The sequence below is a fragment of the Euprymna scolopes genome, chromosome 9 (assembly GCF_053919585.1).
Source record: "Euprymna scolopes isolate OS-2025 chromosome 9, ASM5391958v1, whole genome shotgun sequence".
In the NCBI taxonomy this organism is placed as follows: domain Eukaryota; kingdom Metazoa; phylum Mollusca; class Cephalopoda; order Sepiida; family Sepiolidae; genus Euprymna; species Euprymna scolopes.
The window spans coordinates 85,185,957-85,202,666 of record NC_136490.1 but is presented as its reverse complement, the minus strand read 5'-3'; the positions used below and the strand labels follow the sequence as shown (position 1 = coordinate 85,202,666).

The following is a 16,710-nucleotide window of genomic DNA, read 5'->3' as shown; positions in this document are numbered from 1 at the left end:
GGCAGCATAGAGTGTTCTAGAAAAATCTATATTTACATTTGTATCCAATGATGACTATGCTTCCCTTTCCTACAAGATGTTCAGATATTATGCATGGTTATAATAAGAAAGCAGAAACGATTATACAGGAAACAGTAATTATCTCTGTTTTAGACAGAAACATTAATATTATTGGATAATGTATTTTTAAATTAAGTTTTGCTACTCAATGTTACAATTGAAAAAGGAAGTATTACAATCCTCGCAGTATTCGATCAAAATGCATACATGGCCATATGAATATTTCAAATCAAAGTAAATTTATTGTTAAAATATAGCAAAATGCAACGACATGTAAATAGACAGTAGATATGTTTATCTATATAGTATCTGGATGTTTCTCAAAGGCGACTGTAAACCTGGATATGGCATCATCACCACCTCTGCTTCATGAAACGAGTCTACTAGAATAGACTTGTTTCATGAAGCAGAAACAAGTTACGAATACTACTTTTTTCTATTAAGATGACAACACACATGATACATCTTTCGCTGGGTCCTATTGAAGATCATACTTGATACTTGGTGAAAAACTGACATTTTTTACTGCTTAAATGAGGAGTAATCATCCAAATATCAGCAACCATTATGCATCCAGCAGCTTTTTGAACGGTTTGAACGTCTGCAGGCTGATCACAGCAGTTTGTCCCAGAATGTAGCAAAACAAATTGAAAAAGAAGCTTTCCAATAATTTAGTTACGGCTTCTCTGCATTTCCACAAAGCCTCTTTGTGGACCTGATATGGAGAAAAGGTTATAAGGTACACTAAAGTTAACATATATGATATTAAAGGCAAAAATTAGATCACCACAACTCTTACCTACACTCCAGCAAGTACAGTTTCAGGGCCTCCAATCGTTATTCATAGGACTTTGTGTAGAACTAATAAATGATCTGTGTTACAAGCCTCTGAACTCACTCCAGGGTATCCATCCTGAATAAAATAGAGGGATGAAGCTTGGATGCTATATTCCAAAATGGCTTGCACCATAATAACACATAATTGTAGAAAGATGTTGGTTGTCATGGTAACAAAAGAGCAGTAGATCAGAAGGAACACACCATGTGCCTTTTTTGTTGTCTGAATGCATTGGGCAGTTGGAATAAAAGAGGAATCGACCACAATGCTCAAGTCCTTGGACTGCATTGTCTCATTCAGAATGTATCAGAGGTTCAAAATCAAGTGGTTGCTTTTATTGACCTTGAGAGAAAAACCTCATAAGTTTTACCATCTCCAAACTTTATGAAAGCATTTATGAACCACTTCTAGGAGCAATAATTTTAAAGTCATCAACAAAAAAAATGATTGATGAACACCAGAAACAGAGTACTGGGCTTTCGTGGATGCCAATTACATTAAAAACACTATACAGAGCCATTGATTTGCATTCAAAAGGTACAGTCAACAAAGAAGGCTCTGATCCATCTCACCACTTGTGGTCGAAAGCCATAGACCTGGAGTTTATAAAGCAGAAGTCTATGATTCACTGAGTTGAAGGCCTTGATAAAGTCAAGGAAGATAATGTCATCCATGATTTTAGTGACCCACCTCTATAATCAGGAGATTTGCCAGTACAAAGCTGTGTTGAAAATATTGATACTGTGATTATGAGACACCAGGGTTGACTTAAGTCTGAAAGACAATAGAGATGAGTGAGACTGGCCTGTAGTTGACAACATCCTGTCAGTCACATTTTTAAGATAAAAATGTAACATGCAGCTGCAGCTGAGATTAAACTCCCTACACGAGTTTGTAATTCAAATCTTGTCTGTAGCTGAATACTTGATGCTTTGCCAGAGCTATCAAGGATAATTTTTTATCAAGATGCCATCACTAGATGGGTTGCCTACCACAGCTTAAGAGAGGCCCATTTACCCTCGCGCCAGTTTCCCAACCTGGTATTTTACCTCGCAGTACAGTGCCTTGCCTTCCCAAATGGTCACCCATCTGGTACTGGCCAGGCTCAACGTTGTTTAACTTCAGTGATCTGGTGAAAACCTGTGTGTCAACGTGATTGTGCCATATATCATCTCACCAATTTTCATAATAGGACAAATAGTTGCAGTTCACCAGTCTTGAATATGTTATCAGTGTCTTGAATATGTGCATAGTCTGATTAGCACTTACTTTTTTTGACACAGATGGAGAAGAGCATCATTCACTCAACTTCTCTTTGTTTTGGTTGTCTAAAATGTGTACCTTCTGGTCCTTTTGTAACATTCCTCCTTTTCTTTCTAAATCATTCTATGACAATCCAAAATATCTTCACCTATACAGAGGTATCAAATGTGTCATTTCTATTATAGTGGCACGAGATTCCTTGTGTTTGAAGAACAGATGCATAAAGATTCATCTATTTTTTCTGGAATCATATAGACATTTTGGGGAAAAGAAAATCAACTGATTTTCATGTAGATTTGTAGAATTATGCGTGGTGGAACGATAAAATTGTTGCCCTAGAAAAGACGACATGATTCCATTTCCGTTTGATGAAAAGCGGTTTTCTTTTTTTGTTGCATATCATTTACTAGTTGGCCAGTTGTGTTTAAATTCCTAGAGCGATAGGAGCCCTCTATCATGTCTGAAAGTGACACAATGTTCAATAAGCAAGTTCAGAGATGCTCTCTACCAATTCCAGTTATGACACTAGGACCATTGCCAGCACCCTCAAAATGCATCGCTAGATTGTCACAAATAACAGGGACATGTCCAGGCTGATGAAAACAAAGTTTCTGGCCACAGTGTCTTTGGTGCGGTTTCAAGTGAGGGCCACATCATGCCACCTCACATCTTTAAAGTTGGCTTGAAAGTCAACACCAAAATCTACCTGGATGTGCTGAAGAGTGTGGTAATCCCCTGGTGCAATCAGATGGTTGCTGTCAGACACTGGGTTTGGTAGCAGGACTCGGCACCGGCCCACAAGTCCAAAGAGATCAGGCTTGGCTTTAGAAGGAGTGCTATGATTTTGTATCCTTCTCTCACTGGCCACGCTCTTCCTCTGATCTGAAACTGCTGGATTATTTTGTTTGGTCATATGTCGAGAACATCACCAACATGACCTCCCACAACACCAAAACCAGCCTGTATCGCCACCATCTGCAGAGTATTCGCCGAGCTCCTGCTGGCACTTGTAGAAAAGGTATGTTCCCAGTTCCGGACCCGTATTGAGCCGGTGATTGAGGCTGAATGCAGCTACATTGAATAGATGTCAGCTCTATTACATAATCAAGTTATCTGAACTGATTTTTTCTATAAAAGTTTTAAAGTAAAGCTGTAGTGTTTTTTTCTTTAGGGCGACAGTTTTATCATTCCACCTTGTACATACTAAAAACGTTTTTATCATTCCACCTTGTACATACTAAAAACGTTTTTATCATTCCACCTTGTCCATACTAAAAACGTTTTTATCATTCCACCTTGTACATACTAAAAACGTTTTTATCATTCCACCTTGTCCATACTAAAAACGTTTTTATCATTCCACCTTGTCCATACTAAAAACGTTTTTATCATTCCACCTTGTACATACTAAAAACGTTTTTATCATTCCACCTTGTACATACTAAAAACGTTTTTATCATTCCACCTTGTCCATACTAAAAACGTTTTTATCATTCCACCTTGTCCATACTAAAAACGTTTTTATCATTCCACCTAGTACATACTAAAAACGTTTTTATCATTCCACCTTGTCCATACTAAAAACGTTTTTATCATTCCACCTTGTCCATACTAAAAACGTTTTTATCATTCCACCTTGTACATACTAAAAACGTTTTTATCATTCCACCTTGTACATACTAAAAACGTGGTAGCAATTGTAACGCATTCATTTAGCATTTTCTTATATTTTACATAGTATGAATCTCATTGTTAACTAATGTAAACAGATTATTTTATAAATGCACTACATTAAAATGGTTTTTCAGAAATTTCTTTCAATAAAGAGCATGATTTAAATAAGAATTCCATATTACGGATTTCTATTCAATGAAACATCAATATTATAATCCATTAGTTTTTTGTTGCTTATTATCCTTTCCTGAAGATAACAATTCATAGAGATTTTGAATTTCTTTCTTTTCTTTTTTTCGAAAATGCATCCAAAATTATAAAAGCCAGGTATTTATTGTTATTTTATGAATTTAATTTCTAAATAATACTCTCGAATTTGTTTTTATAAATTCTTAACATCTATATAAATGATACACTAAGATATTTTGTTTTCGTATATACATTATCGTTAATTCCATTTTTAAAAGGATGAGATTATCCAAGATGCCATGTAAAAGCGTATTTATTAAAATTCGTCGGCTAGCACTGTTATGCCGAACGTTTAAAATTTAATAAAGCAGAAATAGTCACAGAAAAATCGCAATTTAGCATGACCATACAGAAAATTAGTGTTAGGATTTTGATCCAACCAAGTAACACTATAAAATTAACCCATTAAAAAAGATACAGAAACAATGCTAAGTTATCATTTTTCATGAACTTTATTTAATTAGTTATCTGCTCCTACCTCCACTTATATTAGTTACCTAACTGGGTTCAATGCGTGACAAACTTAAAAACTTCTTAAAAATTAATGTGCGTATGAATAAAAGGCAGGGGGATAGAGAGAAGAAGATAAGTCATGCTTAATCATGTTTAATACATACATTATCATTTTCATATGTATTTTTAAAAAGATTATGGAACTCTTAGTTAAAACAGCAATGACTAACTCAAAGAATTTTCTACATAAATTGAACAGCTACGAATCAATTATTTTTAACAAAACTGTAGTAACAATTGTTTCGCTTCATCAAATAAGCTTTTACAAGTGCTTTGTGGAAAAGTAGTTCTCAGATAGGATGATAAAATGGAAAACAGATAACTGACATTGAAATGCCCAAAAGTTGTCAAACAATATTTCTTCATGACAAAAATGATAATTTGAAAATGTGCGAATTTGCTAAGCATATACAATAATGCATCTATACAAGTTGCACCAAACTCATAGAAAAAGGCAACTTATTATCATTTTATTAACATGAACTTGCAGATGCCAATTGGTGCATTAAACATCAAGACAAAAAATGATTCAATGAAATTAATGTACACGTTGTGTAGAGGGCAACACTTGCTACCAGAAATGATTTTTGAAAAAATACAATCATATTTCAAACATCCATTTTTATGTTTTTTGTCATTCTTATTTTTTATTCTTCCAGTTTATTATGATTTTACATCGTTCATATGCATACAATACTTTTTATGACGTCACATTTTTAGGTATTATGTTATTTTTAAAATGTCCAAATTTTATACAGTACTATATCAAATTTCTATTTTAATACATCAAAATATTAAAAAAAAACATTGTGCTGTCTATTAATTTCATGAAAAATTTCATTAATAAATTTGATTGCCTTGAAAAGATGGATAATACTTGTTTATTTAAATAATCATTTATCGTAATAAGAAAAACTCTAAAATACTTGTGTTTTAAGTGCTAAAGCTAATTATGCAACTATTGATTCCTTCATTCTTTTAAGTATAAAATTTATTATTTTTAAAGTATAAAAAGGAAAAATATTGGCTGTATTTTTTTTATTGACTTATAAAGTTCCCAAATTAAATTGATTAGGCGCCCTATATTTACCACTAGCAAACCCCGTATCCCAGCGTTGCCGATGGTTATTTAAAACAAAAAAAGAAAAGCTAAGTAAAAAATATTAAGTATTCTTTTGTAATGAATATGTGCTTAAAATTAATTCATTTGTGCTTACATGGACACCCCAAACTATCATTTTAATTTATTTCCGTTATTTGAGTCTTATAAACTAACGAGAATGTATTATTTTCTATTAAATGAGCAGTAGAGATTTCCAATGCTTTCCAAAGAATCAGCAACGTCATCATTTTCTGTATATTTTCTGAAGATGTTTATAGGCATTGTTTATTAACAGATAAAATAACCATTACTCCAGCATAGATAATGGCTAAATTCCGAGGTCATTCAATACATTTTTTCCGATTTTATTAAATAGGAGGGAAGGCAACACGTACAAAAATAATTTTCAGAATACTCTAACCAACACGCGCAATGGAAACATGAAATGTTAATGAAACAGTATTGGAAAATGCTGAAAAGTAATGTATTTGTGTTTTTCTTGTGCTATACATCAGGAACATTCATTTTTTTTTTTTAGAGATTCATTTTTCTGATGCTACACTTAGTCTACTGTGTCTCTGGTAGGTTTGGGCTAATCTGTTATTCTGATGAATGATAAAGAATAAGGGAGCATTTATTAAGTGGATATGTAATCGTAATGTACTATGTATTAAAAAGTAGTGTGGCGAAACCAGCTACATACGATAAAGTTACCCAAAAAAGAAAAAGAAGTGGTGAGTTTGGGTTATGAGGAAGGCGAAATTTGCATTAGAGCAAAAAACTTGACACCTCTCTTGTTGAGATTAAGTACTTGAGAGAGTATGCCCCACTGGGAAGAAATTAGGAATTGCAAAAAAAGGGATAAAATGTATGCAATGTGGGCTAGGGACATGCTTTAGTAGTAACTGTAAGTGATGAGCGTAAAAGTTGTGCATATGAAGTGTTTATTTATAATCCTATACTGTCGAAAATGGCAGAGAAAATGGTCCTATTTTATTACATTAAAGATTAGTAGGGGGTGGGGCGTTTGAATCTATTCTTTATAACTTTTCTAAATTTACTATGACGCCAAAGCTGCACAAGCATATATTATCATGAAATGTAATCTTCTGCATTTCATTAACTGACATTGCAGATCAGGATTCTACATCTATTCATATTCTTGCCCTTGACTGCATCGAAAACTAGAAAAACTTGTTTTATGGTTAACTTTTTGTTGTAAAAAGATTTAAAGCAAAATTCAAACAAATGCACGTGCACAGTACAAAAGAAACAAAGAGAGCTGAAGCAAGAGGAGAGAAAGGGATAGATTTGAGGCACAAGTGTAACAAAGGGGGGGGGAAGGGGTAATGAAACAGCTGCATCCAGCAGATAACTGTCGCAAATAAGTTTGTGGCACAAGGAAAAGAAACGGCTCTATCTGCATGAACACATCATTCAACAATAAATGTCCTTGTAATTAAAGCTTTTAGTCAACATTTATCTGAAACTTTCCAGTTTACTAATTCTTAATGCACTAAAGTAAATATTATTACAAACTAGCTGTACCCAGCCACACATTGCTGTGACTCAGTTTGTTTAAATAGAAATACAATAAAAGAAAAAAGAAAAATGTAAATTTACTGAATAAATATATATTTATCTCACAAAAGGTTGCATTCTGTAATGTTTATATACATTTATTATTTTTTTTCAATTGTTGTATTGCTCATAGAATGCATGTATGTTGGTATTTTAATATCACGACTGAATGTGTATAAAATGCTGATTGAAAGCTACATAAGATAGTGGCTATTAGCCTAGATGTATTGAACTTGTATGTAGCATTCGTTGTTGCAAATCTATGATACTTTGGTCCAGAGGGGAATTTCTGCAGTCATTTTATTATATTTTCTAGAAAAAGATTTCTGCCTCAACAGAAAAATGTTTAATAAAATGTCTAACTGGAAAATTATATTGATATATATTATATATATTTGATTTTTTGACAGAAGAAATAAAATGAATTGCATATAAAACTTGAGAATTTGATGATTGACGATTGTTTTATATGCAATTCATTTTATTTCTTCTGTCAAAAAATTATAATCAATACAATAATCGTTTTTATAATAAGAAAATTTATAAATATTAAAAATCTTAAAAAGTGCAACAAAATGCCAATTACATTTTTATTAGTGCATAAGACACATCTGATTGAATGTAAATAAAATATTATTTTTTTATTTCTAGTATCTTCCTTTTTATAGTTTAATATTAATAGGTTTTGGTAAAATAATTTTCCAGTTAGACATTTTATTGAACATTTTTCTGTTGAGGCAGAAATCTTTTTCAAGAAAATATAATAAAATGACTGCAGAAATTCCCCTCTGGACCAAAGTATCGTAGATTTGCAACAACGAATGCCACATACAAATTCAATACATCTAGGCTAATAGCCACTATCTTATGTCTATTTAATTCCTAGACTTTTAGACCTCACGGCAAACCTAAGAAAACTCCTGTAGGAGGAGGCTTACTATGAGTAGAGCAATAGTCACCAGAAGTTGCTGCAAAAGATAAAAGTGGTTAGGTTTTTGAGACAGATCATTTTCAAAGGTTTGTGGTCGCTTTCAACTTCAAATGTAAATGTATATGCGAAACCGTTTGCATCCGAATACTATATTTGCATAGTGTTGTTCTGTTTGGATCAGGATTTTAAAGCAAAGGTTATGAGTTTGCCATCTTGCATTACAGTTGCTCCCAAGACTCTAAATGATGCATCAACTTGTACTATGGATTTTTTTAAAGGGATCATATAAACAGAGTGGCATTTCCTTGCATATCAAATCCTTTTATCTTTTGCAGTAACTTCTAGTGACTATTGCTCCACTCATAGTAAGCCTCCTCCTACAGGAGTTTTCTTAGGTTTGCCGTGGGGTCAAAGTCTAAGAATGAAAGATACCATATCGGTAATGATTCATATAGGTAATGATTCATATAGGTAATGATTCATAGCACCTTTTGTAGCTCTGTTATGTTAGTTGGACTGAGAAGTGATTTTATTTCCTCCATTTTGGAATCTGGGTGTATCCAGTTTTTGTTGAAGATAACACCAAAGAAATTTACTTCTTTCTGGTTGATAGCACATTTGTTACCGTTCAATGTAAGATCTGCAGTCTGTGGCGTCTCCATCAACATTCATAGGTTGTGGTTGTGTTTCTCTTTGCCGTGTCTGAAGACAATCACATCCTCATCAATCAACACTAAAGTGCACTTTTCTATCCGTCTTTTGCTGTAAAACATCTTATGATATAACTAAACTATATAATATGATATAACTAAACTATATAATATGATATAACTAAACTATATAATATGATATAACTAAACCAAATATGATATAACGAAACCAAAGGACATTCTTTGAAAACAATATTTTCTAAAGAGAGAGTTGAAGATAGTCAACAACTGTAACTCCCTGTCTAGCTTGACAGAGGAGTAGCTATTTTTGGCATCCAACAGAGAAGAATTTAGTTTCGGATAATTTGTGCAAGAGTCCCTCCATTGTTGGTGTCTTGTGGTGGCAATGCATGGTGTCGTTGTCTAAATATTTGAAGTCTAAATATTTGAAGTCTAAATATTTGAAGTCTAAATATTTGAAGTCTAAATATTGGCAGAGTTTGCCGTTGTTCTTGCACGCATGCACAAGCCAGTTAACCCAGTCTGTTGGCACATCACCCTTGTGGATTATTTCCTGTGATAGCATTTCATTCAGTTCTGTTTCTATTTTGTCCCTCATGTGGATGGAGCATTTCCTGGGTGCATGAACTATCGGATGGTTATTTGGTTGAAATACAATGTAGTATTCTCTTGCAAAGTTATCAACCCAACCAAATTGGTCTGGATATGCTTCCATCAGGTCTTTTGTGGAGTTGATTGGCTTATCAATTGAAAGAACAACTAGAGCACTTGCTACATAATTGACCAGAGAGCACTTTGTTCTTTGGATGGAGTAGTGTAGGATAAGGAGGAGGATAGTAAGAACTTAATGTATTTTCATTTGCCTTTGTATGCGCATTGAATTCATACTGATCTGTGTTGTGGAATATTGTAAGCCATGAGAACTGCAGTTTTTTTCTGCATCACACCAGGACATGGTTGTCCATTTTGGTCTACACATTCCAGAAAAATTTACCGGAATATGTGTAAGGGGAGTGTATTTCCTTTAATACCTGTGTATTATTTATATAATTTATTCTTTGTTTGGTATTATTACATCCAATCTGGCGAATGCCTCTGACCAAGTACTTATTTTCCATTTTGATGGATACATCCACATTTACCACATGTGTCTGTGTTCATCAGCCTGTGTTTTATTGCATTTATTTGACTGTCACAGTTCCCTTGTAGTTTGTCCATTTGTGTCGTATAATTTACTGAGGCCTCAAAACTCCTACATAAATTGAGAACTTCTGACATAGACATTGCTTCGGTTTTGCTAAGTAGTTGTGTTTGTAATTTTGTTTCAGCAATTATCTGATTGGTTACTTAGTCTACCATCCATGAATATGCATTTTTGCACCTGCAGCTTGCATCTCGCTAGAAAATAATCAATGTTCCCAGTTTCTTTCCGCACTTAATTTTGCAAGTAGAAGTATGCAATTCAGAAGGTCTATTTGTTCTCGAAACGTCTCCCAAATTGCTGTTGAATTATGCCTATCAGCTTCATTTTCAAATGACCGCAAGTTTTTTTTTTTTCCCCTATGTTTATTTTATTCCATTTTCACCCCAAACAAGACACAGTGCCACTTTGATGTAAGGGGGGCTACTATCAGGGACATAAGTTGCAGGGATACTATGTAGGGACTTAAGCAGCAAGATGTCTGTTCACATTATACTTGAAGCATGTCAGTACAGTTGGGAAATCAGGAACCCAGAAGGGCATTCCAGAGTCTAGCAGTTCTAAGGAAGAAACTATTAGAGTAGAAGGCTTTTATACATCTAGGGATCTCTATTGTGTAGTGGTTGAATTTTGCTTATTGTCAGGTTTGTCGGGGGTATTTACGTTGAGGGGGTACAAGGGTGTGTAGTTTGTCAGAGCATCCATCATTAAAACACTTGTAGAACAGGCAGAGGGATGCAACATTTCGTGGATGCGACAGAGATTGAAGCTTGAATGACAGTTCAGGACCTATCAGGTTGGCACCTCTCTTTTGAACCCTGTCCAAGAGCTAGAGACTAGTAGCAGATGCACTAACCCAAATGTGACAACAATACTCCATACATGGGTGAATGGTAGCCTTGTAGAGGTACAGGATACTTTCAAGCATAAGTAACTTTCTAGTACGGTAGAGAGAGCCCACTTTCCTAGCAGCAGCCCCGGCAAAGCTCTTAATGTATCTGTTCCAATTCATGTTCCTTGTGAACATTAAGCGAGGAGTTTGAATGAAGTACTTTCAGGTAATGTATCTTTAACCATGGCTATTGATAGTTGAGAAGGCCCCTTGTAATCATTGGAGGAAACAAGCTTAGTTTTGACAGCATTAAATGTGACCATCCATCTTTGTCCCCATTCCACTACAGATTGGAGGTCTTTAGTGTTTCTTCCATTTCCTTAGAGATGTGTTCATTTGTTTTCCTCTCATGCTTGTTATAGAGAGTGGTGTCATCAGCAAATATACCCATCTCAGTCACAATTTCATCAGGGAGGTCATTTATGAATATTAGGAATAATAAAGATTCAAGGATCGACCCCTCCTTTCTGAATAATAAAAACATGGTCGACTTGTCTGTCTTCAGGGATGCATTTCACAGAGAAATACAACTCATACTGTTGTTTGAAAAATTTGAGGGATTCCACAAAATCTGGCATTTTTCAGCATATGAGTGGTTCACTTGCGTAGTTCAACATCATTGTTATTGTTTTGGACAATGCAAAGACATGAAAAAAGAGAGAATAGGTAACTTATGGTTTTATTTACTGATTTTTCAATTTCACATCCTTAGGACTTCATCCTTCGCGATGGCTGGCAACAAAAATACTGCCAGACTTAACTGTTCTCTGTTCATGTCATTCGTAACATTCCGTGTTCATTTTTTTATGGCTGCCACCATGTTAAAGTTTGGATTAGTAAAGTAATGAGAGACAACACAAAAGCATGTGTAGCTTACAAAGAATGCATACGAATAGCATGCAAACTCGCTTTATTCAGGGGAAGTAACTTCTGTCCAAGGAATCGTAACTCATGTTATGATAGTTGTTAAGTTAATATTTTAATAAAGTAAACTTTTAGCTTAATAGATTTAAGATATATTGTAGATGCCAATTACACATAAATACAAAAGAGTAAATATGAAACTATGGTTTAGAAAGTTAACGAGAAAGGAAAAAGAAAAACCACACATTTGATGGATGGATATGCTCCAGTGAACGTGCTACACTGGTTTCCTCTCAACATAAATACCGTTGACCAACCCATCAGTCAACAAAACATCACCCCTTCACTGCAGAGGCTCCCAAACTGTTTTCTATTCTAATAGCTTCTTTCCTCAAACTATTTCCCTGACTGTACCAACATACAGAAATTAAATGTAATGTGAACAAACATCTCACTGCATAACTACTCACTTGCAGATGTATCTAATTCACAGTAGACTCTTATCTCTCAGTAGCAATACACCTTGTTTGGGGTAAATAAAACTAAAAAGAAAGAAAGATTATTGCTTGCCACATGTTGCAGGTTGGCATTAACTACTTGTATTCATTTGAAGACTGGTTTTGTCTTCCGAAAATATAAACTGCTTAAAATTTGCAGCAATAACAACTTGCCATTTTGAGATGAAGAGGTCAAAAGGTTTTAAAAAGTTGTTAGTGAAATGTCAGGTGAATTCGGAGGATGTGTGGCAACACCTCATAATCCTGGCTGTTCAACAGTTTGCAGATTTGCAGAGGGTGTAAGAAATACACTCACTCAGTCAAACAACAGAACTGGAACATCTCGGTTCACTAGTTGAGGTTATTTTGGATGGACTTGTTCAGGCATCCTATTAATTGATAGTCAGCAGTATTAGCAGTATTAGGTAACAGTAATCTATCTTTTTGGGAAGGCAACATTTGAGGTCATAATTTTGAGATTCATTCACATTTAATGGCTGCCTTGATCTCTTATTAAATAAGAATTCATAATTGATGATGCAATGCAAAAGTAATAATTTGGTTCAGTTACAATGATCATCACATGTAGATTTTGATGAATATTGAGTTTATGGAAAACATATTTATCTTTTCTTGTGAATGTTTCAAATGATTTTTTTATATTTTCAGATGCTTTTAGAAGATATTACGATTTCTTCAAGGTTTTCTCTTACAACTTCATTCAGTTGATCATCTATGCATCTCTTTTAAATAAAATGTATCATAAAATTGTCACTTTAAAAGTTACTGCTGAGAATGCAAAGGTAATGCTTTATTCAGCTTTAGAAAGAGGGTGACATGATTAGAACTTGTTTACAAAGAAAATCCATTCAATGATGTTGAATAGTTTTACTGAAAACAACGAAAATTTCACCTGTAATATAAGTAATGTTCATTTAATAGATGACATTTCTATAGTAATATGTCACTGCTTATCAAAGCCCAAAGGCAATTCATAAATAAGGCTTAATAAGATTGTTGGTGATGAACACCATTTTCAGAGGATTCGAAATGATGAAATGGCCAGAATTTATTACATTGGGTTTGAAAATGATTATGTTGTAGTCATCTGGGAAGCAACCCTATGTATTCCACAAATGGGAAGTTCTTGCAAAGAAACTTTATTGAAAGTTTGTTTAGTTTTAGGTACACAAAAGAAAGAAAAATTCTTTAACGTCATTGTAACTAGACAAGTTTTTTTTTTTTTGCTGTAGGGAAGAGAAGTGATCACTTCCCCTTAGATTTTGAAGTCAATTTAGTAATTTATCAAGACAGGAAGGAGTTCTCCAAGTGGCAGCTTTCCAGATGTGGCAATAATATCTCATTTCAGACTGTATTTAAATCTTATACAGGTATATATTAAGAGTAAGATACTTTCTAAAGTGATAGAATGATTCCACCATTTTTCTAGTAACCTAAGCAATGAATTTAATATAAGTCTTCCATTTGAAAGAAAAGCAAGGCTTTCTTAAAGAGAGAGGGCCATTCAATTTCAATTTACATCTTTAATCTGATAAGCAGTTTTTTTAACAATAATAATTATTGGATGGATTAAAAATATAACACTTCATATTAAAAATAATTCTAAAATAACTTTTGTGTTCAAAGTTTTTATGCTTAGAAATTAAAATATATTAATAAAGTCATCAATTATATGAGGAAGGACATTCTTTGTTTAATTTTTGTGGATAATATACTGAAAACTGACTGAAGAATGAATCACTAAACTGTTATAACGAAATATCAAGAAAAAAAAGTGAGTGCAATCTGGATTGTTCATGAAAAGTTTCTCAATGTCACAAATAATACATTCATTCTTATTGCAAACAAACAATTCACTTTTGTAGTTGGATTTGTCTGGAAAACAAGGGTGGAAACAGGATTATTTTATGAATTATAAGTACATTGATAAGTCAATATTTTTGTACAGACACGCATACAAAGAGATTAAATCGATTATTTTTTTCTCTTTCTGTGCTCTTCACTGCCTTTTGTAATATAAGCCACTTCCAAAACATTTAATGAGTAGAAAGAGGGAGGGGATAGCCCGGCAATGTTCATTAGTGATATATATAAGGTATTGAATTTCTATAAAAAATAATCTGAAAATGTTTGTATAGAAGAGAATTCGAAAATAAAATGAATAGCAAAGTTTTAAAGATGAATATACTTTAATATGTGTATTATAATAAAATACATAAAAAAAGATATTAATGAAGTGTTCACATTTTTTAAAATGACACCTATTTCTTATATATCAAAATATAAAATCTGATCTATATATTTATATTATAGTGTGTTATTTTGTGTGCGTCACGCTTATATCTTTTTTCTTCGAGTGATGGCGTTCAATTGTTATAACCTTCCATTTCTTGCAATAAATAATTTTACCAAAACTTCTTCATAAGTTTTGGTTTCGGTTTCAGTTATAGCTGATGGCCTTCAAGTAATCTATTTATTTTATATATATATATATATATATATATATATATATATATATATATATATATATATATATATATACATAAAATAAAAATTACAATTGAATTTACAAAAATGATCCAAGATGGTAAAATTAAAGTAAATTATAAATATTAAAGAATTAATATTTATAAAATTATCTCAGCCAGATATAAAAGCTCGATAAAACCAAATAGGAAATAGAGCTTATAATATGAGCAAACAGTTAATAAAATATGTTAAAAAACACTTTGAAATGAGTTAAAAACATATTTAATCTGAAAAGGAAACACTAGATAAATGGATAGTCCTTAATTCGCGGAGTTTCGAAGAAATACTCTCCTTCTCATCAGAGGGTAGGAATTAGCAAAATGCAGGATCGGATTTTGCATGCAGAAGTATTTGATGAAACAACAAGTAAGTCAAAGATCTTACTTGAAAACAAAATAAGTTAAGCAGAGGGAATATGGTAAAGAAAAAGGTGATTACACATGAATGGATAGTCTGGTAGAAGATAAAAAATCCAGTGACGGTAAAATCCAAATGTAAAACTTCAAAAAAGTTAAAAGAATTTCCATTTGTACAAGTAAAATACAAGGAAATCCCGTAATTGGAAGAAGATGGTCCATAATAATCCAAAGGCAGAAATCCATGGAATAATTCACAAAAATGTGTACAAGGAAAAAAATAATATTAATAAAAGAAAAATAAGATGTGCTTTTCACTCTACTTCCGAGACATAACTATAAATAAAAAAAGATCTGGGAAGAGAAAGGAGAGAGAGAAAAAAATGATGATAAAGTTAAATATAAAATAAAGGGAAACAAAAGTCAAAATGACCCAGACAGAAATGTTAAAGACGTGAAAATATATATAGGGCAAAATACTATAGGTCAACTGAAATGTACAGGTCATCACTTAAAAAAAAGGTCAGCAAGAGTTGTTAAATGACACTAAAAGGAAAATAAAAATAAATAAATAAATATATAATAAATAAATAGAAAATAAAGAACAAATAAATAAAAAAAATAAAATATAATAAAAAAATAAAATATAATATATAATATAAAATAAAATAAAATAAGAAGAAAAATAAAAAATAAAAATTATTTAAGGGGAGAAGAAGGCCGGTATCTGCAATTTCAGGAAAAAAAAAGTAAGTAAATTCATATAGTAAAATTTAAGTAAATATACATACAAGATATGAAAGTGTGGGTAGATTGATATATTAGATACATAGGAAAGTTTAAAGAATAAAACAGAAAATGCAGATAAAAAGCAGCCATGCAAAGAAGAGATAAAGAATTAAAATAAAGGATTATTAAATTATAAAGTATTAAGAAGTATGTCGAAAAACGATAAAGTTAAAGAAAAAATATTTTCTATCTATATAAAGGGTAAAAGTAATAACTATGTAATTTCAAAATTGCCATAATTAAATTTGGACTTATGTTTACAGAAAGAGATCAGTTCATTTTTAGAATTTATTATATTGTTACTTTGAGGGGAAGTAATTATAGTTATAGCTTCGGTTGTGCAGAGGTGACATGACTTAGAGCCTGGAGTATAAGACTTATAAACTTTTTTTATAATAGTCCATTTGATTGAGAAGGGAGTATTGTTAGAGTTAAGTTTTTTAATTAAAGTGGTTAGAGAAGTTCCTTGGTTATTATTAGAATTATGGTTGTTAAAAGAAGAAATGTGGTTTGATATTCTTTTCTTAATCTTGAAGTAGCGCCGATATATGTATGTACTTTATTAAAAGCTCGAAGTCTGGTATTAATACTAATTTGCTGATTTGTATTAGTTAAATAGTTTGAATTTTGTTCATAGTGTTCAACAAATGGTGGGACAATGTCTGTATGAGGACTATTT

General features: G+C 32.5%; 1 protein-coding gene across 11 annotated transcripts in view; it reads right to left on the bottom strand.

Moving 5' to 3' along the window:
* The window catches only part of LOC145284745 (diacylglycerol kinase beta-like), a 616,369-nt gene that overhangs the window by 290,301 nt on the left and 309,358 nt on the right, over positions 1 to 16,710 (bottom strand). The window lies entirely within an intron of this gene.